At 37.2% G+C, this 26,970-nt stretch overlaps 1 protein-coding gene across 2 annotated transcripts in view; it reads right to left on the bottom strand.

Moving 5' to 3' along the window:
• The window catches only part of znf516 (zinc finger protein 516), a 41,094-nt gene extending 19,015 nt beyond the window's left edge, over window positions 1-22,079 (bottom strand). For both annotated transcript variants that reach the window (XM_081376891.1, XM_081376890.1), the window contains exon 1: window positions 21,811-22,079. The gene's annotated coding sequence lies outside the window, so the exon portion shown is untranslated. The remainder of the gene's footprint in view (window positions 1-21,810) is intronic.
• Between the last annotated feature and the right edge of the window lie 4,891 nt (window positions 22,080-26,970).

The following is a 26,970-nucleotide window of genomic DNA, read 5'->3' as shown; positions in this document are numbered from 1 at the left end:
CCAATCAATTGTTTCGTCCCGAATGGAAATAATGAGCTGTGTTTACTGCAGATTAAAAGGTCTACAGTCACTCGATTTTTATACTCTCTTTTTCAGAGCACTTACATTTTAATTATGTATTGGTATATAAAGACAGTTTAAACAAATTTGAAAAAAAGTTTTTTATAAAAATCCTACCTACCCTACCTTTAAATAAACAAATGATTTACATTACCATATTAAGCATATACTTTATGCTACCCGGAGCAATTGCACAGTACGGTGGAGCAAATATGCTTAGCAAAAGATATTATTTATCCTTATTAGTACTTCTGTGACATACTACTGCTGAAGTAATTAAATCATAATTAACTGATCAATGATTAATTACCAGCCATATGCTTGAGGAAAGTCTTTACAGAAATGATGTCACATCTTTGTGAGGCATGTTTACACGCCACCGACACATAAGCAACAACACATGTGCCCGTAAAAACATGCATAGGCATAAAACAGCGCACAAAAAGGCCAGCTTTCAGTGGAAAGAAACAGCAGCACATATATAGGCCCGTATCTGAGAGACACAGCCCTGAGCGAGAGCTCCATTCTTCCCCTCCTCTCTTTTCTCTGGCTGATGAATGGCTATGGCGAATCAACTGTCTGCTCGCTTATTCAACCTGACGGCTAGTCCAGCTCAGCACAAACGCCCCATGCTCTGGACACTACTCCTCTGCTCTGAGCCAGTGTTTGTGGAAGAGAAAAACAGAAAAAGTGCATGTGTGTAAATCCTAATGTGAAAGACAGAGCTAAACCAGTCCATCACACATATGGTTATTCGAACACACCCTGGGTTTGAACCATACAACGTGAGCCAAACAGTGTGTGTGCAAGTATGTGTGTGCCCTGTGCACATATGTTAATTGTTGTATCCCTGCCAAGCAAACATGTTGCATGTCAGTGTGTGTGTTTGATAAATCCTAAAATACCAAACACCACTAGAGGCCGAGCAAGAGGAGCTGTAGGTTTTGAAACAGCATCACAAACCAATCCTACAGTACAATGTGTGTGTTATTGACGTATGATGCTCATCTGCTAATTAGATTACACCGCTGCAGTGACTTCTTCACAAAGCAGTAGTTTTTCAAACTCAGCCAGAATTCAGCTAATGAATGGAATGATAATGGCCTCAGATCACCGTCATCAGTATTATCAGACCATAGTTTCCCCAGTTGAGATTGCAGATGTGCGAGTCTCCATGACCTCCCAGCGCCGTCACTACAGAATGCCACTCCCTAAAGCCAGAACACGGTTACACAAGCAGTAAGCGAGGGATTATTTTCCTGCCAGTGTGCATGATGTCTGACTAAAGGATCTGGAAATCCTGAGTGATGATATCAAAGAAAAGGGTTTAGGCTGGTTGAAACAAATTAGACAAATTTTTCTGAGACTGTAGGTAGAAGCCTTAAAAGTTGTGACTGTATAATGCAGTCCTTTTGTTCAAAAGAAATTAGTAAAAAGAAAATATAATGCACTTAATGATTGTAACAATCCTTACAATGTTTGGTATGAGAATATATACAGTACTGTATATTATAATATAATATATATTCTCACACCAAACATTGTAAGGATAGGCTATATATATATATATATATATATATATATATATAAAGTGCCTTTTGAGTACATTAGGAAAATATTTTTTTTATTCCATTGGCAAATTTTTTCTCACTTGTTTTACACTAAGGCCTGTTTACACTTGGTATTAAGATGCGTTTTGGTCGATCGAATCACCAGAAGACGAGGGAGACACATACCCATTTACACCTGGTCTTTTAAAGGGATAGTTCACTTTGAAATAAAAATTTGGTATGTTTTAGCTTACCTCAAGGGCATCCAAGATGTAGGTGTCTTTTTTTCCACAGTAGTTTCAATTTTGATATTTTTAGGCCAAACCGTTCATGTATGTCAGTCATATAATGCAGGTATACGGTCACTGTCTCAAAGAGCAAGCACAGAGTCCAAATTAAAACAATTCCACATCGTCCAAATTAAACAATTCCCCATCATAAGTACACATTAATGGCCTAAGACACGAAACGAGCGGTTTGTGTGAGAAAACGAACAGTATTTATATCGTTGTTACCTCTTGAACACAGCCGCGTCTAAATGATCTGAGGGCGCGGGCGGGTATAGATATATACACTAGACGTCGCCTTGGCTACTGCAGTTCATTGGAACGAAACCGTAGCCAAGCGACATCTAGTGTATATATCTATACCCGCCCGCGCCAAAACGTTTTAGAAACTTGTATTTAGTGTTGTGCACAAAATCGCATCTTAACACCAGGTGTAAATGGGACCCAAATTTAAACCTCAGATTTAGCTTCAACAAATCTTACCACAACAGAAAAGGGCAAAACACACAAGATAGAGTACCTTCAATGCCCTGTAGATGGCGATATCACTTCTTTTGTAGCAGATTTAAACTGCTGCAGAAAAAGTTAGGTGCCATGCAAAATGTAACATGTAATTGCATTACTCATCACAAATGTACTGGAGTAAAGACAGAGTACATATACTTTTTCAAAAATGTAGTGAAGTAGAGTAAAAGTTGCTTATACCTATGATTCTCGTAAAACTACAAAGTAGCCAAACAGATCCTTAAGAATACGTATTTAGATTTACTCAAATATTTCACACCACTGAGTCAAATCAAATAATGAATTAAATTAATTTTTGAAAGGTAAGTTTATTCAAATTACTTAACATTTAAAAAAAAAATTCTTATTATTTAATTCTTAATTCATTAGGATTCCATCAGCATTCCTTTACTTTAAAAAAAAAATACTTTAAAGGAATGATTTTATCATCAATTTCCCATTTCATTCCAAACATCTGTGACTTTCTTTTATACGTGGAACACGTAACACTTACCTTATTTTATTCATTTTTTTAGCTAATTTTATTGGCAAACTAGACAAAGATAGTGATAAAGAATATGATTACTTTTTGTAGAGATTATAAAGTGTTACTTAAGACAGGCAGCTAGCCCTCATATCATCACGATGACATTATAGTGTACATAATTCATGCAGATCTGTGGCGAATTGTCATATACAGTAAATTTGTTTGGGATAGGGAAAGGGAAAAAGCTTCTATGTGTCCACAGGTGGATTTGTATGTTTTGGGTGCAAGCAAAAGCGTGTGTGTGTGTGTGTGTGTGTGTGTGTGTGTGTGTGTGTGTGTGTGTGACAGCAGTGATCGAGAGATGAGAGAGGGACACCAGCAGTAATGCTTATGTAATATCAGCCCGAGCCTCTGCAGCACTCCTGATGGCAGTATGACATAACACCTATGCGGCCACACAGTTCGTCCAAGAAACACACACATACACACTCAAACAGACAAATAAGTTTTGTCTGGTCTTGACCAGATTAACATCTTGCTGCTCACTGATTTGAATGCAATCTATTATAATTTGATAGTTGCAAACTGCAATTAAATCCACAGAAAAGCCATAAAATCAAACATCTTTTATCGCCATGTCATCATTTCCTCACCTTCATGTCATTTAAAATGATATTCAAAAAGTGTCTTTTGAAATTTAGAAGAAGCGATGTCTGTTTTGAGAACAAATCATTCTTTTGTATCAGATCTTTTTAATGAAACAGTTGATTCAGTTCACAAAACTGGTTTTAATGATTTGTTCAATCATGGAATTTAGTGGAATATAGTGCATAAGTCAAATTTGATGGTTGTTTTGTATCCTTTTTTTACTCCTAAGTGTATTAGAAGGCTAGGATATTCTCTGAGAATTTTATTTCAGTTTTACTTATTAAGTTTACATTAGGTTAAACTAAATTAAAATGAGAAATGTTATTTTAGTTAACTATAATAACCCTGCTTTACACTGTTATCACAGTTGTCTTGTTTTTAATTTTCTTTGTGTGACTGTAGAAGTGATATTGTGACAGTAAGTGGCTTGCAGATACACTAGTGTGGTTGGCGTGGTCTAGAGCTGAACTATAATCTGAAGGCATTAACTTGCTCTCTAAAAAAAGCCCTCTGAACAGGGATTAGATTATCATGGTAAGGCCAGCTCAGGCTCTCTTTCTCTCTCTTTCTTTTGTCTCCCCTTCTTTTTTGCAAACACTTTCTCAACAAATGAAGGTTAAATAGAACACATGTGGCACATGAACAGAAAAGGCTGCAAATGTGGGGCGTTCATTGAAAACGTTCATTGTTTATATCCTGAGGGTGAGTGACTGCTGATTGAAGGGGTTGCAGAAGCCCCCTGTGGCAACTCAGTGTTAAAGGGATAGTTCACCCTAAAATGAAAATTAAGTCATAATTTACTCACCTTTGTGTTGTTCTGCTACCCAACGTGCACGTTTACTGTTATCGCTGCAGTTCACTCCGTCTTGCCCAGAAAAAGTACACAAGTTGAGAGAAATCACGACACGAAATACAATCCTTCTCTGAGTAGAATATAATAATATCAGCTGTGTTCGTCGTAACAAGAAGCTATCACGTTCACATCTGTCAACTGTCATTCTGACTGTCATTAGACAAACTGAGCTTATTGGTCTCAGTGTAGAAAGTAGACGGATCATTTTTGGAGGATTTCTAGGCGTTGTATTTCGTGTTGAGCTTTTTTAAATCTTGATTTCTCAAGAACTTGTGTGCTTTTTCTGCCTCATCCCATAGCTGTGCACTGAAGACCAATGGCCAAGGTAAGGATTTTCATTAAATAACACATTCAATTTCATATTGCATACCCCCAGGACACTTGGAATATACAACACGTGTCACATGGGATCATTCTGTGATACTTTTCCGTCTTTTTAAAAGAGCTTGATGCTGGTCGCTATTCAGTGCCATTATATGGATGAGCGCTAGCAGGTCAATTTTTTTTTTAATACACCTTTTGTGGTCCATAAAAGAAAGAAGGGCATAAGGCACTAGAACAACACCAAGGTGAGTACATTTTCAGTTTAGGGTGAACTAGCCCTTTAAGTTCCTGGGTTTGGGTTGCCACATCTGCATGAACCATATTAAGAAAAAAAGAAAGAAAAAGGTTTACCCTGAAAATTCTGTCATTATTTACTTATGTAACTGTTGAAAACATCCAAATACATCCAATTTTTTTTTAAATTACATCATTTGATCAATTCAAACAGCTAAAAACAAGCTAAAACTACGACATTCGATCAATTCTTGCGTTATATGCAATTTCACATAGCGCAGCTCATCCCTGCACCGCCTCTATGCTTGATGGCAGCCCAAGTGGGACACTCTTCCTCAGAACCGCCTGGCCTCCGCAAGTGTATCTGCGTCCTTGGCGAGAGACGTGATCACCATTGCTCGGTTAGAGAGTGCAGGGCAGCCAGATGTCTTTCTCATGGCCTTCAAAGTATTGTCTCTCCAACTGTTTATTTATTAATGTCGAATTCACACTGTGATAACCCTCACCCAGCAAATAGTGTTTATTATACCAGAACCGTGAAAAGTGGCAAGTTTTTAACTCTTTCCCTGTCAGCGTTTTTTTTTTTTTTTAAGTTGACAGACACCGCCAGTTTTTTTGAAAATTTTCACACATTTTATGGCACCCAGATTATTTTGTTGTATGAATATCTGAACAACATGCAACATATATATATATATAAAAAAAAGTTTCATTCTAGCTTCATGCATTATTTTTTATCAACATTTTGAACAAAAAGCTGCTGTTTTTTTTTTCAAACACTACAACATGCATAAGCAATGCTTTTACCGCTTGTTTCTGCTTCTTTTGTTCGTGTATCTTGATCCAGAGATTCTGTACTCTTTCAGAAGATGTGAAATAGTGCCCCCTACCGTAAAGTCGGAAAAATTCCGTCAATGGCGGGGAAGCGTTGTGTCATAAATGATGGAAAATTCCATCAATGAAAGAGTTAAAGATATAATATATATATATAAGGAAAATGTGAGAGGAGCTTGTCTGTGCATGGAATAAAAGCCACCATGATGCTGCTATAGTTTTGTGGGTCGTTGCCAGGACATTGCTATGAGGTGTAAAGGGTCCTGAGGTGTTGCTATGGTGGTTACTAGGGTGTTCTGTGTGGTTGCTTGCTTACCCATCCAAGTTAAAAGAGCCCTCCCCCAAGTCTTTGACATTCTGCTCCCTAGATATGACTCTGGATCCTCTTTCTATTAGGTGAAATTCGTGCTTAGAAAAGCAATAGCACATGATTTGAGGTATTATTCATGTTTGTAGCATGTATTTAATACTTTGGGTGAAGGGTTTGTTAAAATGCCTATGTATGAGCAATAGAAACAGTGATAGTGATGCTTATTTAGCAAGGGCAATACCTGGGGCAGATCTTAAAAAAAAAAAAAAAAAATTTAGGGATAGGATTTCTCCTGTAAAGTGCATTAAATCCTATTATCTTTACCCTCTGATGCCCACTACAGAGAAAAGATCTTTAAAAGCAATTTTTAACCATTCAGGGTGTGATCTTACATTCAAATTACCATGAGTGATAATCTTTGACCCCATAATTATATATGACAGTCATGTGCTGCATCCCAATTCGCCTACTTATAGTATGCCCTAAAGGTATGTAGTTTTTGTGAAGAGAAAGTAAATACTTTTGAGTGTGTAGCAGAATAGTTGGCAAGCTTTGGGACATACTATTTCATCATAATTGCATATAAAGGATCGCTCTGTCGCTTATTTACATGCATCCTGTCACCTACAGCAACTGCTCTGTCAATCATCTTGTCAGTTAAAATCCTTCACATTCAATTTAATTTAATATCCTACCAAATCAGAGAGAAATCTCCAGTTTGCACTGTCAAACCTCTGCAACTGATCCAGAATGCTGCAGCTAGAGTGGTCTTTAACAAGCCGAAGAGAGCACACGTCACTCCTCTCCTCACAAAATTGCACTGGTTGCCAGTTGCCGCTCGAATCAAATTCAAGTCACTGAATTTTGCCTACAGAACAACCACTGGCTCTGCTCCCTCTTACCTAAACTCATTACTTCAGACTTACGTGCCATCCAGAAACTTGCGCAACATAAATTCAATATGGGATTAACTGCTGGAATTATTATCTACTTCAATGGACAGATATACAACTCTCTATCAAAATTCTTAACTTGTTTGGGAAAAAAGTCATTAAAAAAGAAATAAAACTACTTTTTAAAATAAAAATATATGTCGTTTGGAAATAAAAATAATAGTGCAATTATTCGCATCCAAAATAAAAGTTTGTGTTTACATAATATATGTGTGTGTGTACTGTGTATAGATATTTTGTATATATATATAAATACACACACATGCATGTATAAATTTAAGTGTGTTTTATATATAATATCAATTACGTATAAATATATATACATGCAAATATTTACATATGTGTGTATTTATATATACAAAATAATTATACACAGTAAACACATATATTTTGTAAACACAAACTTTTATTTTGGATGCGATTAATTGTTGCCCAGCACTAAAAAAATAACCATTAACAAAGTTATAAGGTTTTTTTTCTTTTTTTTGTTGTTGTTTTTTGGATTTAATGCAGTAAAGAATATGAATATATGCTTTAAGGTCATTGTCACAGTCTCTGAACAAGCTCAAGTTTCTTAAAACGGCTGGTTTCTCTCACTCTGCTTAGTTCAGAGAAGGACAGGTAATCTAACACCATGAAAGCCATCTCAATCGCTCTCTTTCCCTGCCTCTTCTCTGTTCTTCTTTTGCATAGTAAGAGAAGATCTGTCTCTTTTTAATGAAACTGCCCCGTCACACCCATCTCCCATCTGGTATGTGTGCATATATGTGTGTGTGCTAGATGCTGTGGAGGGGGAAGCTGGTGTGGTTAGTGTGTGAGCATACATATAACCAGGGGAATAAGTACATGTGTGTGAGTGTGTGTTGTCATTTCAGCAGGAAGCCTTTATTCTGATGAGAGGTCTCACTTCCTGTTTATAGAGCAACCACTGGAGCGCAACAATAGCTGGAATTCTGATGGATCGGCAGAGAGGACGCCCAACTCACACCCTCCAGAAAAAAACTCCAGTTTGTCACTATTGCTGACAACAATACAATCTGTTCTCATCCCAAAAACTACTTTTTTAAATTGATTTTTGAGTGAATCATCTGGAGATTTCTTACAATTTTTGTGAGATTCTCCCATTTACTAGTTTGGTTGTTTACAGCTCAACTTAAACAATAGCCTCTCATGTTATTGTATAAAGGGCTGTTTTGGCTCAAGCCTGATCAAAATGGTGGTGTCGAGCATTCCCCTCGCTGAGAGATATGTCATGTCGGGCTCTCTGGGATTTGAGGTCAGTCCAGCTGGACGTCTGGTGCAAAAATGAGGTGGATTACACTCTTTAATCCCAGTCACCCCAAGGAAGTGAACTAAAGCTGCCAGCGTCCTTCTCCAGACCACAGACTTCATTCAGCTGATCTCTCTGAACCTCTTTAAACAAGCTTGGTGATGTGTGAGACAACAGTGCTACTATCACTTGTCACGATACAAAAAAACAGATGTAAAAGAGTTTTGCCCTCAGGGGACCAGCAGCACCGACTGTCAAGATGAATTATATATTTACATTGTATCATGTGACGACTGTTAAGACTTAAGGCTTGTCAGGAAAATACATGTATTACACTTCTGTCTATTCCTTACAATTGACAAAATGAGGATGTAAAAGGTTTGGTGACAGTTTTACAGTAAGGTTGTATATGCAAACATCAGCTAATGGTTAAGGTTTCAGGAAATCAAAATGTTTTTTTTTTTTTTTTTAGGCTACTACTGTTCTTTGTTAGTTAATGCATTAACTAAAAGCATAAACTTTAATGTCAAAAATCTATTAGAATGTGCAAAATAAATGCTGTAAATTGTTATTGTATAAAAAGCTCATAAACAGCTTTTGTGTCTCCCTACAAACAAAAGGGCTACCTGGACAACTCGGTGTTTTGATCACGCTTTTTTGCAGCACAACATATTGATTTCAGATATAACACTGAAAAAGCTAGAGAGTAAAAAAAAAAATGCGTTTACTGAAGACCTTCTTACTGGTAGTATAAGTATGCACTTGCACAAGAAATATCCACAAGAAACAGACTTCAAAAACTTGAGAAATTTGAACAGAAGGGTTGCACTGTTTTGGATATGAGAGGTTTGGCACTGAATGCTAGCTTTATTTTTCTCAATAAGCGAATTCCCTCGAGTTCGAGCTATTAATAATCTCTGAGCTTTTTCTCAGAGGAACAGCTGTTGGGGAAGCTGAAATTTGCAAATATTCCCAACCTAGGCTCATTGGAATTTTTTTTTTTTTTTTCCTATACATACAATTCATTGCATTTTCCAGGTGAAAACGACAGTAAAACACTGATAACTTTTATTTCTGTTCACACAAATTTTAGGCTTTTTACTAAGGCAGATTAAAGATTAATGAAGACCTATTTTCCTCCTGTTCTTTATACAACACAAAACACTTTTACCGTAGCTCCATGTATGGCTTCTGACATAGTAAACTTGCTCAGTACCTCACCTGGTAGAGCAATGCGGAGCGTTTGGGTAAAATCGAAACACAAGACCTGATGAAAAAACTCAAAGACTTGTAAAGCAAGCTAAAATGATATGCGTTTTTATCTCACATTTCCTTTAGTTAACATTATCGGTTAGGGTTAGGGTAGGATTTAGTGTTGGTGGCAAGTTATTTTTAAATGCAAATTAACCTTTTAATTCCACTCACCAGGCATTTCTTTTTTAAATTGCAATGACAACATCCAAAGCAATTCAACATTTTCAGATTAATATTCATGTTTCGGATAAAATAACGTGATTTTAGTGCCACACACCGGATAATTCAGTTTAAAAGTGTTGAATGTGCAAGAAGCAACATAGTATCATTTTGCAGAAATGCATGTTTTTCGACTGAGCCTGGGTTGAATATTTCCACTTTAAAATAGCATAAAAATCATTTGGCCACCCACATGACCAAGACATACTCTCCCTTCCCATTTACACAATCCTAATCCTTTCAAAATAATATATACACACATCCATTTTTAAAGCAACGATCGATCAAAGCATGAATTAAATTCATTAAATACAAAGTACACAAATGAAGATATAACGTGCGGCGCTTTTCGACATGTTGTTTTACAGACAAACTAGACTCTGAATAATTTACAGCAGCAAGGCCTTGACATCCACAGGATCCAATTAGTTGAAATCCACATGCAATCAGTCCACAGGAAAAAGGCACAACAGGGACATCTCCAGAGAGACGAGACACTATTAGCAAGTTTCTAAAATATAGAGTGTACTGCATAAAGAGGAGAGCAAACGCACCGCTGCTTTAACAGAACATATCCTTGAAATCAGATCAGTGAACAAAGAATGTGATACTCCTATACAAATAACTCCGTCACTCAAACAAACCTCTGTTAAGACTGAGTAACAGTTTGGCTTTAAATAGCAACATCTGTAGTGTTACATATTTCGTTTGATATAGTGTATGATAGTGCATAGCACTACAGTATAGTATGATCTGCCAGGTCATTTGCTTGTGGTTTTTTCAAATGTAATTTCTAAGTTATCCACTTAAGTCCCTCGAAAATAAATAAAAGCATCTGATTGTGAAAGGCAAAACCCGGACCAGCTGAGTTTGTCTTACCTAAAGTTTTAAAACAACTTTCCACAAATCATGTAAAGAACTATTCAGCTTGTTAATGGTTTCCTTCGAAACAAAGATGGTAACTATGGCTTTCTTTCTTCTGCTGAAAAGTCAAATCACCTTCATTTATATAGCGCTTTTAACAATACAGACGGTTTCAAAGCAGCTTTACAGTGATAATAGGAAATTAATGGAACAGAGATTGTTTTGGCTTTACAGCAGCTCTAGAATAAAGTCATTTTCCAGCTAAAGTAAGTTTTTGATTGATTCACTTCTGTTGCAAAGATCATTAGATATCAACTTAGGGGCCGCTTCCACAATACTGTTTTCAACTGAAAACAGAACTTTTAATGGCGGTTCATTTGCATGACAATGGTGTTTGGTGGCTCCAGAACGAAAACTTTGAAATAGGTTCCAAGGTGCAAGTTTTGATTTTTTTTTAAAACGTTATCATCTCCGTGTAAACTTCAAAAACGTGAATCTGTGAAAACGGTGACGGCGTGCACATGCATATTAAATGTTTAGTCTAAGGTATGCGCGTTTGAAATATATATGTGCGCATGCTTTCTTTCCAAAGTGACATCGCCAAATTACATGTCTGTCCTGCATAATACAGAATTTTTAGTCAATTGGAATAATTTTGATAACGAAATAAGAAAACAAAATAACAAGGGGCCCTATCTTAACGATCTGAAACGCAAGTGTCAAAGCGCAAGTAACTTTGTGGGCGGGTCTTGGCGCTGTTGCTATTTTCCCGGCGGGATAAATGACTCTTGCGCCCGGCGCAAATCTAAAATGGGTTGGTCTGAAGTAGCTTCATTATTCATAGGTGTGGTTTGGTCGTAACGTGAAATAAACCAATCAGAGCGTCATCTCACATTCTCTTTAAGAGCAGACACGCTTTTTCTAAAGCGGATTCCTATTATAACGGCGGTTTTGCCAGGCGCGCGCCAGGAGCGGTTCACAGCCGAGGAGAGCAACGCTCTCGTCAGGGACGTTGGGGATGGAGAAACCCACCCAAATTAACTTCGGTTAAAAAGGCGTATGATAATTTGGGTAAATGTGTAAGCTAGATATATGCTTTTATAATAAATTGTCTATCTATCTATCTATCTATCTATCTATCTATCTATCTATCTATCTATCTATCTATCTATCTATCTATCTATCTATCTATCTATCTATCTATCTATCTATCGTAATAATGTATGATTTGCAAAAATGAAAACTGCTGCTTCTGTAGATGAGAGAATCAAAGTGTTTGCGCGTTGTGCACACGCTACATTGATTATGGCCAAGCATGCGCCCTTAAAATAGCATATGAATAACATGCGCAACGCGCCACTGACTTTAAACTATTTTTTCCTGGTTAGTGCCGCAATTGTTTTCTAAACCTGCAAAATAGCATGAAGTAACGTTTGCGCTGGAACACGCCTCCTTTTTTGCGCTGAACCGCCCAGGGAGTGCAAGTTCATTCCCTAGTTTAGCGACGTGCTTCTGTGGAGGGAAAAGCGTGCTTTGCGCGGGTGCAAAATAGGAATGATGCATGCGTCGGTGTACAAAGTCAATTGCGCTGGGTGCAAGATAGGGCCCATAATCTGAAGAATGTTTTTGTGCAGGCAATGAAAGTCAATGGGGTCTGATGGTGTTCAAAAATCCAACAAGTTTAGATCAACACAAGAGTGAATAAATTATGACAGTTTTCATACTTGGGTGAACTATCGCTTTAAGAGTTAATTATATCAAAAAAAAAAAAAAAAAAAAAGGTATCACTAATCTAAACATTGAGGTTGTTGTGGCGGTTTCAGCTGTCACTAACAGTGACACGTGAGAGGAAACAAAAAGGCAAGTCTACATAGCAGAATCTGTCCTAGACAGTTTACAAAGCGATTCCATTGCAGAAACTACCTATGTGAAACTAACTAAAATTCCTGGTGACTATCAGTCAGATTGGGTGGTTTGCACTTTGCATCACAAGAGCTGTTTCGGTTCTGTCTAAGGGTGGAGTCGCCTCAACTGTTTGTGTGGTTTCCAGCCAATAGCAACAATGACTTGTTTCTATAATCTCAAATAGAACATTTGTTAGACAGTGTGTGATTAATATGCACTACTGAATCACCAAGCATCAAAAAGACTTCTTAGCATAGTATAGTCATGTTTGGTCTAGTTTGGCATTGTTATGTCTTGATGTGCTGTGGTTTGGAGAGTATTGTGTTCTAAATGTATAACATGATCTGGTTTAACCAGGTTCGGTTTGGTGTCTAATTTGGCCTTTCATGGTATCATATGATCGGTCTTTGCTGCGAAACCATCTTTCAGCATTGCTATGGTCTGGAAAGGTCTGGTCTTTGTTTGATATGATATGGTTGTTTATGCTGCAATGAGATAAAGGGGACAGTTTACCCAAAAATGAAAGTTTGGAGTTGGTATGATTTTTCAATGTTTCTTAAGGCTGCATTTCTTTAAGCAAAAATACAGTAAAAGCAGCAATATTGTGAAATGTTATTACAAGTTATGCAATGTTATTTTAAAATGTAATTTATTCCTGTGATGGCAAAGCTGAATTTTCAGCATCATTTTTTGACAGATTTTTTTTTTTTTTTTTACTTTTTTGATAAATAATAATATGTTTAAAAGAACATTTAATGAATAAATCTTACTGACTCCAAATTTACTCCAAATTGACTTTCTCTCTCCTGAACACATGATGAATTTTTAAAACATGACATGAAGAATATACAGGCTGGTCTTTTCCATACTGTATAATCAAAGTGAATAAGGACCGAAGCTGTCAAAGTCTTCAAACAATGAAAAAAGCACCATAAAACTATACAGACGACATACACACAATAACTTTCAGTAAATAACACATTAAATTGTTCATTTCTAACACAAAGCTATTGTATGGCTTATGAAGGCTTGGAATATACAGAGTTTATAAGCATCTTATATGTTTTTGTTGGAGCTTTACAGCTGCAGTGCCATTTACATTCATTATATGGTGGAAAAAAAAAATCACACAGGTTTGGAACAACATGAGATGTGTGACTAAATAGATTTTTGTGTAAACTATCTCCTTAAAAAGGCAAAAGACCATGGCAGTGGTTCAGAAGAACTCTACTAAGTATACATGCTGAACAAGAAGGCAGTGAGGTCATGGTCAAAAACAGGGATGTGTGCAGTATACAGTACCAACCTGTTCCTGTTGGAACGTTGGACAGGAAGATACACACTGCCATCACTTGTTGTGCTCTCTTGTGCCAAAGCTGTGCCTTGCTTAGCTCTCTCTGTCTCTCTCTCTGCCCGCTGATGCCAGCTCATGCATGTGCCAAGCCCTCCACTAGACACTGGGCATTATGCACGCCCAACACAGCTGATACACACACAAATCCTGGATACAATCATTCCAAAACAGTTTTTATGATCAAAACACATTTGTATTTACCGCAAGTAACGTACAGTCATGACATCACCAGCCGGTTTTTCCACTATACTGGGTGATGCTGATTAGTCAGCATTACTGAATTAAAAAATAAGGGATCTGCCATCACTTCAGGTTCAGTCAAGACAGATAGTATCCCTTTGTGTATGTATACAACAAAACATGGGCATATTAAGACATGTATTCCTGCCTTAACACTCCGGAAAAACAAGTACAGTTAGTTTACTGTATCTTACTATACTGATTGAGGCCGTAATCACTGCCACGGATCAAAACACAATTACAAAACAGTATTACTTTAATATGAAGTGGAATGACATTTTTTAATAAGTAAATCAAATATTTTATTATTAATAATTCTTAAATAAAATGTATATTCATTCATTTAATGAATAAAAATACAGACAATATGTGTTATTTAAAAATATATATATTTATTTATTTATTACACCAAAATGACATTCCATATTGTTTAAACTACATGCAAAATCCTTAAAAATGTATTGCAGTATATGTCAAAATATTGAACCGAGTGGAAAAAAGATTGATGCTCGACACTTTTTAGAATGACCTTTTCTAGTCTTTGGATTTTTCCATTTTTAGAAATTCATTTCACACAGGTTGTAGATTATCACATAAAAAATGGACATGATCCGCCAAGACAACTAGAACATGTCTAAGTAATTCTTTTGTGAATTGTTTTGCTTGAAAAATTGCTTTAAACTAAATGGCACTTGGTTTGATATTTGGTTATGTAATGCAATGACATTCATGTAAATTTTTTGGAGCATCTGTATGTATCTAACGCTGTACTTACTATAAAACACTGACCATTTAGTGCCTAATCAAAAACAAACAAAAAGCACAAATAGGTATATAATCAAATAAATATCAACCAATTTCGGAAGACATCTGTTCACTCTTAACCTGGACGTCTTAACTCAGCAAATTAAATTCTTCATGCGGAGTCTCTCCTCCTCCCCCTCAGCTGCACTTAATCCCAGTGATTAAATCATTTTTCTTCAGCCCTAATTTTGCCTGTTACAGGGCTCTGATGGAGGATGGGCGTGCTCTCTATTGATTGGTGGGTTGAGCAGATTACCCTAATAGCGGGATTACCGCCCACATGTTGACCACGCGTGTTGGAGCTGCTCGGCTGTAGTGCCAGCTCCCCATCAGATGGCCCGGGGGAGCAGCGAAGACATAACACACCACTCAATGAGAGCGTGTGTCTGTTCATCTGTCTGCAGGGTGCGCATTAACAAGTATTTGGCAACTCATTAAGTTCTCTTATTTGCAAACTCATTAGTCATCTCAGCTGTGTTGTCAGTTAAGATGTAGTCAAGTTCACCAATGCTATGATAATTATCACGCATAGCCGCTTTAGAACAACTTGACGACCTGCTTGGAACATGATGGGTCCTGTGACAACCTGTGTAAATGTTAGAACGTTAGCAGGCACAGCCTCGGACGCCCACAGACTATTGGCTGACATATGATGCATAAGGCACACTAAATGAGAAACACTTCAGGAGTTTTGAAGTTGAAGTCATGTGTTTGGTTGAATTCTACAGGTACATGTGTGTCGCGTTCTTTAACGGTCCGTCTGGAAACAAAGCTCTCGTGTCATCAAACCTCCGGACAATGGACGCTTATCACTGATTGTGATCAACAGCATTTAGTTGATCCTGATAAGTTATCAGGATCAACTAAATGCTGGATTTATATGAAGTTTGAGGCGCCAATTTTGCAGTTAACTTGCACAACGTTCTTGAATAATTAATTTATTAGATGAACGACGGTAGGGACATCGACTTTACATTTTCACTCCCCTAAACATGGCGCAGAACAAAACAAACTGTGATTGGTTGCTTTACATTTTGGTCAGACATTTCATGTCCTCTTGGGCGGTCCTTGGCCAATGAAAGCTTCAGCCATCAGTCTGAAGGCCTGGCTACATGAGACTACTACAAATGTAACCTGAAAATGTGCTGTTCGCTAACAATATACTGCTGGTCACGTATTTCTCACTTCTTTTCACCCCTAAGCGAAGATCGAAAAACATCTTCGCCATGAGTATATCAGGACCTTTAGTCTATTTTTTAAAGGTTACTACTTCTTTTTTGGTAGATGGTTCTGAGAACATTCAAAAGTTCCCAAAATATTTCCAAAATGATAAAACAAAGAAAAAAAATCCCTTAATGATTTCTCTAAAGTTCACCAAGAACCAAGAAAAAAAAAGACATTTTAAAAAAACTTGACATTTTGAAAATTCTGAGAACGTTCAGAAATAATGTTATCATAACTTAAAGGAATAGTTCACTTCAAAATGAAAATTCTGTCATCATTTACTCACCCTTAAGTGGTTCCAAACCTGTATGGATTTCTATCTTCTGCTAAACACAAAAGAAGATATTTTGAAGAATGTCGGTAACCAAACAGTCGATGGACCCCATTGACTTCCATAGTAGGAAAAAAAAAATCTATGGAAGTCAATGGGGTCCATCAACTGTTTGGTTACCGACATTCTTCAAGATATCTTCTTTTGTGTTTAGCAGAAGATAGAAATTCATACAGGTTTGAAACAACTTGAGGGTGAGTATATGATGACAGAATTATCTACTATTCCTTTAATAGGAATGCTAGCAAAATGTCCTTAAAGGGACAATTCATGCAAAAATGAAAATGTATTCACTGTCATGTTGTTCCAAACCTGTACGACTAAAAGAGTAATTTATAACAGAATGCCCAAGCTGCTGTTTTCCATTCAATGAAAGTGAATGGTGAGCGTCTTATAGGGATGAGCGATACAGCTAAAAAAATCACTATATAATGTTTCATATCATTCAGTATCGATACTTATTGATGAATGTTAATAACTTTTTTGAAACAAAGACCAGTAGAAAAGGTTTGAATTTAACCATTGTATTTTTAATTGACCCATTTTTCAAGGAAAATAAATATATATTTTTTTAACAGTCAAAAACTAAATAAAAATTTAACAAATATATTCTTATATCTTATATAAAGATTAATGTAAAAGTGTAAACAGAACAATCAAAGTAAACTTTGAGGTAGATACAAACCTCTAAAACTCAAACAAGATAAAAATGTTATGAATAAAATCAATTTCAGCTTATAGAGTGACCAAACATCAATATGCAATAACCTATATTAACAGATAATAACTATACACAAAACACATATTTTTTTTTTTTTACAAAAATATCAAGTAATACTATTCACATTTAAAACACTAAATATACAAAAATAACTCAAATAGTAATATTCACATACATGGCTTCATTACAAATTGTGAGCAAGGATGACAAGTTGGTTATATTATTGTATCATTTGGAGGATTTCTCATAAGGCATTGTTGCCGCGTTCCTATTCATCGTGGACTGCTTGTGGGTTTGTTTGTTGAGGTGAGGTAGATGTAGGCCATGAAGGACAATATGATGCATATTCCAATGGGTGGAAGCCGTTAAGGTGATGAAATAACAGAAAGGTGATGAAATACCAACAACCGTTGTTCTGATGTTGGTCGGACGTAAAGAAACCAAAAAAACTGCCACACTGGCGAGCTGACATCTCTTTTTTTTTCACAATCTCTTCTTTGCCGGCAAGCACGGCACTCATTTTTGCATGTGTTCGTGTATTCTGATGTCACATGGCGATGGCGTAACCGAACCCCTCAGCAACGTAACTTGTTATTGGCTGTTTGCTTGTCACTCGTAGCATGCTCCTTTATCAAGGCATATGACTGTTTATGATCCAGAGGTGGCACAAGCTTGAGGGTTGTTCGTGCAACCAAACTTAATGTCTATTTACATTTTTATACATTTAAGTGAAACTATCAAGCGTTATATCAAACATTTTTTCTACTGTTATCGATAAAGGTGAACCGTCGATAAATACCGATACCGTTTTATCACCCAGCCCTCCCGTCTTATGCATAGTTTTTAGTGAAAAACAATTTAAATTTCAGTCTTTTCCTCATGCAAAGCAACCGTATGCTTTTAGATGACTTAAAGGGTTAGTTCACCCAGAAATGAAAAGTATCCCATATTTACTCACCCTCAAGCTTTGTCTCTCAGACAAACACAATCGGAGTTAAAAAATATCCTGGCTCTTCCAAGCTTTATAATGGGAGTTAATAGCATCTTAGAATTTGAAGCCCAAAAAAGTGCATCCATCCATCATAAAAGTAATCCATAAGTAATACATATGAAGCAATGCATTTCTGTAAGAAAATATCTATATTTATAACTTAATAAACAATAATCACTGGCCTCCGGTAGGCGGAAGAGTGACCAATGGTCCGACGCATGACATATTCCGACAGAAGCACAGAGGTTAGAGCAAAACAAACCACCGGTCATGAATTAGAAGTCTAAAATGAGAATTTTTAAAGAGAAATGTCGGAGGATATCGATATAAGAGAAGAGGAGCATGAGTTTGTTGGCCAGCCCTATTTTTTTGAACCGCGAGAGGCGTCTACTCTCACCTAAGCTTACGCTACTCCTACGTCCTACGTCATACGCCAGGTCAGAGGTCACTCTTCCGCCGCAACTCGACTCACGCACAGCTGTTACCGGAAGCCAGTGATTATAGTTTATAAAATTATAAATATGGATTCTTTTCCTTAAAAAAAACGCATCACTTCACTTCAAAAGGCCTTTATTAACCCCCTGGAGCCGTATGGATTACTTTTAATGATAGATGGATGCACTTATTTGGGCAAAATCTAATTTCAATATGACCTTGATTGTGTTTGGCTAAAAAAAGAAAGTCATATACACCTAGGATGGCTTGAGGGTGAGTAAATTAGGGGATAATTTTCATGTTTGGGTGAACTAACCCTTTAATATAGAGTGCACACATCATATAGACTACTTTTATAATGCTTTTCTAGTATTTTTTCGTCCTCTTGAGAGCTTGACAGCCTCACTCCCTATTCACGTCCATTGTATGGAAAAGAGCAGCTCAGACATTCTGCATAACATCAACTCTGTGTTCTACAGGGGGAAAAAGTCATACGGGTTTTAAATGACTTGATGATGAGTAAATGATGATTGTTTAAATGATCCCATTAAGGTAACAATTGAGCATTTTCATTTAACTCGCTCGCCGTAATTCAAACCAAAGGTGGATTAAGACCACAATGGAGAGGATTCAGAAAATTTATGGTTATTTCATTTCAGAATTATTGCTCCTGAGGATAAATGGCAAATGACTTTGCCTCTCAAACTGAACTGTGTGTGTGTGTGTTTATGAACACCATTTTCCTGATTATGATTCTATTAGACTGGATGTACAACATTCAGCTGTTTATCAAACAGACAGTTATTCAAATTAATCCACAACAGGTAAAACTGCACTTCAGTTGATGACATATACATGACCCAATCCTCCAACCCTCTCTCTCATCTATCTGTTTCTGTACGTGGGTGTGTGCATGTGAGTGTATGTTTAATTTAATGAGCAACAAGAGGTAATGATGCAGCAATGAAACATTTAACAGCTTTGTGACATACTATAATACACATTAAGCGCACTGTAGCAATAATGCCAACTCGTTAAATCTATTTCCCTGAATGTTTTAATAATCAACAGAACGCATCATAAAACATTACTGCACACACTTCACCAAAAGGATCTTACATTTGTGACACTCGTTATTACAATATGTCTTCTGAATCCAAATGACACTAATGGCTAAGCAGCCTCATATTGCTTCAGTATAACAAAGGCATTAAAATATTAAAGTTGCAAATGTAAGCTTTTCTTCTCATGTGTCCAGATGGGGGAAGTAGAAGCTTATTCAGGCCATGGAAAAAGAATTCCAGTAATCTACTGCTGATCCTTCACAATGCCACCCTTGTGCCTTTTGTTTTAGCCTCCCTACTGCCTGTACTCAAAGCCACTGATAATGTTAATGGTCCCTTCCTCCAGCTAGCGGATCTTGCGCTATTAGGGGTTTGCGAGAGGACTGGAAATGCTTGTTAAGTCACAGTAGAATGTCGAGGGTCAATTTTGCAAGGTCGCCACAAGTTCAAGCCATAAACCTCAAACAGAAAATAGACTGGTGACAAAGGGAAATGTCAAATTAGGAATGTTATTTAATCCTCTGAATTTACGCGGAAGATGCATAAAATGTCCATATTGCGCATTCTAGGTAGACTTAGTAGTACTATTAAATCTCCAATATTCAAATATTTAGATATCTGAGTCTTTTATAGTCACTGATTGGAATCCATTTCAAATCAAAAGGACAATTCAGCCATCACTGTTTTTAACATTAAAAGGCTGCTCTTTTCATTCTCATTCAGAGAAAAGCATCTTGAAATACAAAAATACCACATCTTTCGACATTTAAATGGTTGAACCCAAGCCCCCTGGCCCTTTTCAGAAGAAAAACAAATCCACAAAAAAAAAAAAGCACTGAACATCTTATCACTTTTCCTTACATCTCAAAACAGTCACAGTTGGGATTTCATAGGTTGCTTAGGTCTCTTTACAACTCGAACAAGCAGTACAACACCCACTCACTCATTCCCGAATGAACAGGCTGTTTGATTTGCACTGTCAAAAGGTGTGTAGTGCGTGAACAGAAGCCGTGTAAACAACTTGCTTCATTGAGGCTGAGCACAGTAACCAGCTGCAAATAAAAGGGAAGTGACTTTAGCAAAGGCTTATGCAAATATCTCCATTGCAACTGCAAGGTAAGGCTTTTGTCTGTCAGCACAGAACACAAGAATAACCGTTTAGTGTCATCTGCACCTTTTTAACCCACCTCAAATAAATTAGCTAACACAATCAAATATGCAGTTGTTACTTTGAAGAGTTAATTATTTTCACATATCTTCCCTAACTTTTTTTTCAGAAAAAGCATGCGGTTTGTTGCTTTAGGTTTAAATTACACATGCGCACAGTAAAATTTGGGGATTAAATGAATTAATTAAGATGTTACCAAATGAAACACCATTTTAGGTCACTTGACAAAATGTTATCCCACAAATATTGCACTTCTAACCATACCAAGCCATACTGTCACACTTGCAATATATGTAAACCAGAACACGCAGAAGTATCCCGTTCAAAGTCATGTTGGCCAGAAACAGACCCCTCATCACAAAGCAAAGGGGTATTAACTAGTATGCTGACGCCATCCCCGCAGCAGCCCCCCAACAGCCCTTATGCCAGCAAATTCACCTCATAATACAACAAGAGAGCCCTGCACATGCCCGTTGGGTCATTTACCACAAAAACCTCCCTCAAGTTATTTGACTGTTACATGAACTTTCAGCTTCACACAAGCAGATGTTCCTTGGCACCATGACAGCATGATAATGATAATGCACACACATATCACCCTCCTCCGCTCCATTCTGCTCATTATCATTATCAAACAACACCAAAAACCAGTTTAACATTTTGTGTCGAAACTAATAAGCATGATACATAAGACACCTTCCTTATGTGTAAATGAGCATGCAAACTTAAACCCCAAGTTACAATAATTTTTTATTTTTTTTTAAACACTTAAGATTAGAACTTAAGGTTTTCTCAAGTTTAGAGGTTTGTTGAAACTGGCCATAGGTGTTTATTAATCAAAGTTTGCTGGATAATCACATAATCAATATGCATACTAGGTCTAATTAGTTTGATTAAGTTTTATAACTGTAAAATGTCTTACCATTTGTTTTTATTTATTAAGTGTCCTCATGAAAAATCAGGCATGCACATTCTTTAGGAAGCACGAACATCCTCTGCTGCTTTTCAAACGCTTCATTCATATAGCCTATTCCTTATCCCCGTATAGTGAAGATCCCAATTCAACAGGACCGTTATCCAAAAATTCCCTGTAAATCGCAGTCCGTCGTCCTCCAAAGGCTTTGAGCCTTGATAATGGTAAGCTAAATGCGAACTGACAAGCATCCGACAAGCTTTCAGGGAGAGGGGAGGGGGGAAAAAAACTGAACAAAACAAAAAAGTAAAGCACCAAAGCCCCGCCCTAGACTGTAATAGCTCTGAAAGTAACACTGGGTTTAGATTTGAGACCATACGAAGCAATTGATCGCTATTGTGTAGCTATTATAAAAAATAATAATCTAATAATAGATCATGTTGAACGTATGCTTAAGCATGTCGAAAAAAATCAATAGGAAGATGGAAGATAGCTGTAACCTAATTTAATGCCTGGCATTGCATGGTATGCTTTTTCCATCTAAAATAATTGGTTTTCAGTTATGTAGACTATCATGTGTTGCTCTGCATCAACAAGTTTATGTAAATGCACGGCTGTTTTCCTGAGCTTGGCTTGATCATAGTTAAAATATTAACGATTTGTGCAGAATTAATGCATTTATACATATAGTGCATAGTGACTGTTGTTAAATTAACACGAGTATAGAGTAAACAAAAGCAAGCTGGTCGTTATATCTGCGTTATAGATAAAAGTTATGAACTCAATTAAGTAGCCTAAATAAATGGCGTCAAGTCGCCCAAAGTTAAAATACACACGAAATTTCGGCTTGCCAACTCCAAAGCTTTTAACATTTCTGAATGATGGCAGATATTGGGAACCGGTGGGTTCTTAGGAACAGGTTCCATTTAGCAAATACCGATCTGAATGGTTTTCACAACGTTAAGTTCTTGAATGTGCAATCTTGGAACACTGCTGCACTGATAGGGTTAACAGTTGTTTAAACAAACATCGCTACTGAATGTAGGCCTATACAGAAGCCAGCATAATCCGATTTCAGAATGATTCTCTTACGAACCGGTTCTTTATAATGAATCAAAAAATACAACGCAACTACTGTAGCTCGAATGACTCTATTACGAGCCGGTTCGTTATAGCGAAACAAAAACATGCAGCGAAACCGGGGTAGAACGATTCGCGAATGAATGACTCTTACGAGTCTGTTTAGTGAATCAAAAACATACAGAGCGATCAGTACAAAGTGGCTCTTATGAGTCGGTTATTTTTAGTGAATCAAAAGCACTTTAATCTGAGTCATTGTACTAAAACCACAAAGCCTGCTTTCTCTTGATTATAATATTTTAAGTAATAAATAAAATAAACAAATATTTTATAAGGTTAATTAGGCTACTGGATTGTAGCCTATATGTATGCCACCTCTAAAAAAGTCTGTGGAAACTCATTAAACACACTCTTTACCAAAAAATGATTTAATTTATTTCTGATTTGTTATAGACGACATGCTAGAAATCAGAATGTATTCGATCTCACCAGCAACAGACTGCTGAGTGCAGCAAATCTACAAAATTTTCTTACTTCAAAAATGTCTTCCTCAAAAGTATTAAAAGACTCGTTGATGGAATTATGGAATGATAGCCTACGTATGAAACAGAATTATTAAATTCCTTCCTTTTTATTTCCATACAAATGATTGAAGCTCTTCAGAAGAGTAACTTCCTAAAAATAGCGCATGGACAAACAGAATGGGTTATGGCAGAGGTTATAGCCTATGTGAGTGCGACACGACAGGCTATTTACAATAAAGAAGGGAATAATTCAATGTGTGACTATCATTAAAGTGAGTTGCCGATAGAATGATCTCTAATCTTAATCTCAGTTACACCACCAGCGCTGAAACAATGCCTATTCACATCACGACAGCAAGTCCAAGCGAAATCTCTTCGTCCAATCTCCCTTCAAAGTAGCGAACTATTATTAACACATTACATGATCCTACTGTTTATGATCGATTCTTTCTCAGAATTCGATTCGAAACTTACCTCGGTACATATAAATGACGTAATGAAGTTGTGGGGCAACGGCACAAACGCAAGGTGACACTCCGAGATGATGATGACAAACTGAGTGGCATCCGCAGTTTCCAAATGACTAGAGCGTTGAAATTGCGAATCAAAGCGATCTTGGTTTGTAGATCGAGGAAACAATGTGATGACATCGACCGACGTTGATCCAGATCGAGACGGATCGACAGCGAAGTGCCCCGTGCGTTTCGTGCGACACCTGGAGCGGCAATGGTTCCGTACCTCCCTCTTTCATTGACTATTGTTTGTTCAGCATAAAGTTAGGTGATCCAGAAGTCTGGCGTTGAGAGGACTTGTAATGGTAATATTACTCTGTAACGGCAATCTCTGTCTGGCAAACAAAGTGATAGAGTATGATGACTGACAGTTTATGATTATAATGAAATTATTTGGGAAAAGATAGCACACATAAGGCTGTAATGGCTGTTACATTTTTTGTTTCTCTGATCTATTTGCTTTTTCACGATACATTTCAATATACAAACAAACAATAAATAAAAATAGTTGATGTGTGAATAATTAAAAAGTAATTATCTATGTGGTGTGTAACTAAAAAAGAAAGAAAAAACAAAAAGTCTAAAAACAAATTAGCCTATTATTATTGTTTATGTAGCCTATTAATATTATTTTTGAAGTAATCCTCTTGTTTTGAAGTATTAACCCCACCCCCCAATATGTGCGTTTTTTGTTTTTTGTTTTTTTTTTTGCAGAAAAATGATGACATAGGTTTATCATCACAGACATCCTTATTTGTCATTGAGTGACAGAATTTCTTAAAATTTAAAAGGGTGCACATGATATATTTTATTTAGAAGTTGCTTAATGGTGTGTATTATTTTTATCATCTTGTAGTCCTTTACTTGAATAAACTGATTTATTTTTCATAGAGCTGCTCCTTTAAATGCTTGTTTTATTCACCACACTTGCCCTTTAAAAAAACAAAAAAAAAACATTGCGATTTAAAGTCAGCAGTCAAACTTTTATCATTTCTTTGTTACATAACTTTCAGGCCTGCCAGAAGTGGATCATGCAGTAGTTGTTTGGCTGGAGCTGTTGCAGGACACCTATGTGAAGAGTGGTCATTAGTGGCTCTCACCAGAGGCTGTGACAGCTGTCGCTTGTGGTTGCCGCTGGGCCCCAGTGCCTCCCCCTCGCCCGCTCACAATGCTTCAGTATGAACAGTAGGACTGAAAAGACATGCAACCTGACTCCCTCATCTCCACTTACCCATCTCATATTTAATCCCAGACTCACCCCTGTCATTAACCACCAGCCACACTACCTCAGGCTCACAGCTTTGATCATTAATCAACGCATTCGCGCAATTATCGAACGCCACATCTGCCCACCTAACAATGCGCGTTCTGCTAACTATTGTTTTTTCTCACACATTTCCTATCATATTTTGTATTTTAATACGTCATTTATTCTGTCTAATCCTCTTGTGTGTATGCTTGACAATTAGTGGGGTACAATTAGGCCTGGTTCGTGGTAATCAGGACTGCCACCCTTTTAAGGGCTTGTTTTTGAGATGGAAGTCCATGAGCGAGAGTCGATGGATTTTTTGGTTGTGGGGGAAGGGCAATTCTGAACTCTTTCACCCCACAATTCCTCTCAGGCACACACAAAACCTCACACACAGGAGTCTGGACACAAGGGGGAAAGATGAGTATAAATTATCACATGTGAAATACAAATGAAACAGTCAATTTTATAACAGGAGCACGGAAAGGGGGGTTCCATTTGAGCCTGAGAATGTGTGTCAATTGAAATGTTTGTCTCCAGACCGACAAAATATGTTCTAAGAGACGTTTTGCTAATGTTAACATTAAGTATTGAAAGCATTATTTCTGAATGTTCTGTGAACTTTCAAACCGTCCAGCTTTTTCAAACAATGTCAAACAATGTTTGAGAGAGCCTTTGCCAGAACGTTAGCCAAAGTTCTGAGAGCATTCCCTGTTAGCTGGGTTGTTGTTTCCAAGTTTTACATTAAACGTATCCTTTAGGCTGCAACCTATTCAGTTTTATCCCGAGTGTATTTGCATTGCAGACACACTTTGCCCTCACAAAGAACGCTTGTTTCTTCTCCTTCTGTTCTTGAGGTGTTTGCATTCTGCAGAATGTGTTTGCATTCTCCTCTGCTCTACAGATTCTTCTAAGTTATTAAACATGTGATCTGAAAGCAGCAACCTGTTGTTTTCAACAGCAGAACAACTTTGACTCTGAGAGGTAGTTTAAAGAGAGAGAAGTGGGGGAGGATGCATGTGAATATTCTTCCAGCAGGTCAGAGTTCGCGGGCTCCATCAAGATGTGTAGAATGCTTTTCCTGTTCCCCTCCAACTGTGCGGTTTATAGAGACAACAGAATTACACGTTCAATCAGCTGGTTTAGAACTCGGTGCACTTGAGGTGCAGCCATTTTATCTGAAAACTACTCGGAAGATGTTTCTTAACTGATGCCATCTCTTGGCACTGTAGTAAAACAGGAAGAATCTACTTTAAATCTGGGACATATAGTAGCCTATCAGTGACATCAGTTACTCTCTGAAGTGGAATATGATGCATCATTTTGTATAGAATGTTGCAGGAAAAGGAAGTCTATATAGGTCAACCCAGCACATGCATTTTGGTCTCTCATTGGTTAAAACATTTCAAACCTGCATTTTATATACTTAACCCCTCTGCTTTAATCCCTTGTTTTGTGATTTGCGGTGTCAGGCCTGTTGCTTTGACAACAGCAGAATGTGGTGAATATTTCATGACGGGGGGAGGGTGAGCGGTGGCCCGCCAAACTTTGACCTGGGGACTAATCTATTCAGACAAAAAGAGGCAGACAGGAGTTGAATCCTGAGACAATTAAGGTGCACTGTGTTCAACTCTTTGTGAGTTCTCTCATTTAAGTGTTATGTTTACACACCGCTCCTGTTGATTTTTCAGCTTTAAAACATTGTTCAGTTGGGTTTTCTGTACTTCTGCATTCTTATAAGTCAGTCTCTTTTGTTTTGGGATTCACTGTCTTACAACAATGAAAAAGAAATAAAACATTTGAA

The sequence above is a fragment of the Scardinius erythrophthalmus genome (genome assembly GCF_964197995.2).
Source record: "Scardinius erythrophthalmus genome assembly, chromosome: 10".
Classification (NCBI taxonomy): domain Eukaryota; kingdom Metazoa; phylum Chordata; class Actinopteri; order Cypriniformes; family Leuciscidae; genus Scardinius; species Scardinius erythrophthalmus.
This window is presented reverse-complemented; position numbering and strand designations above follow the sequence as displayed.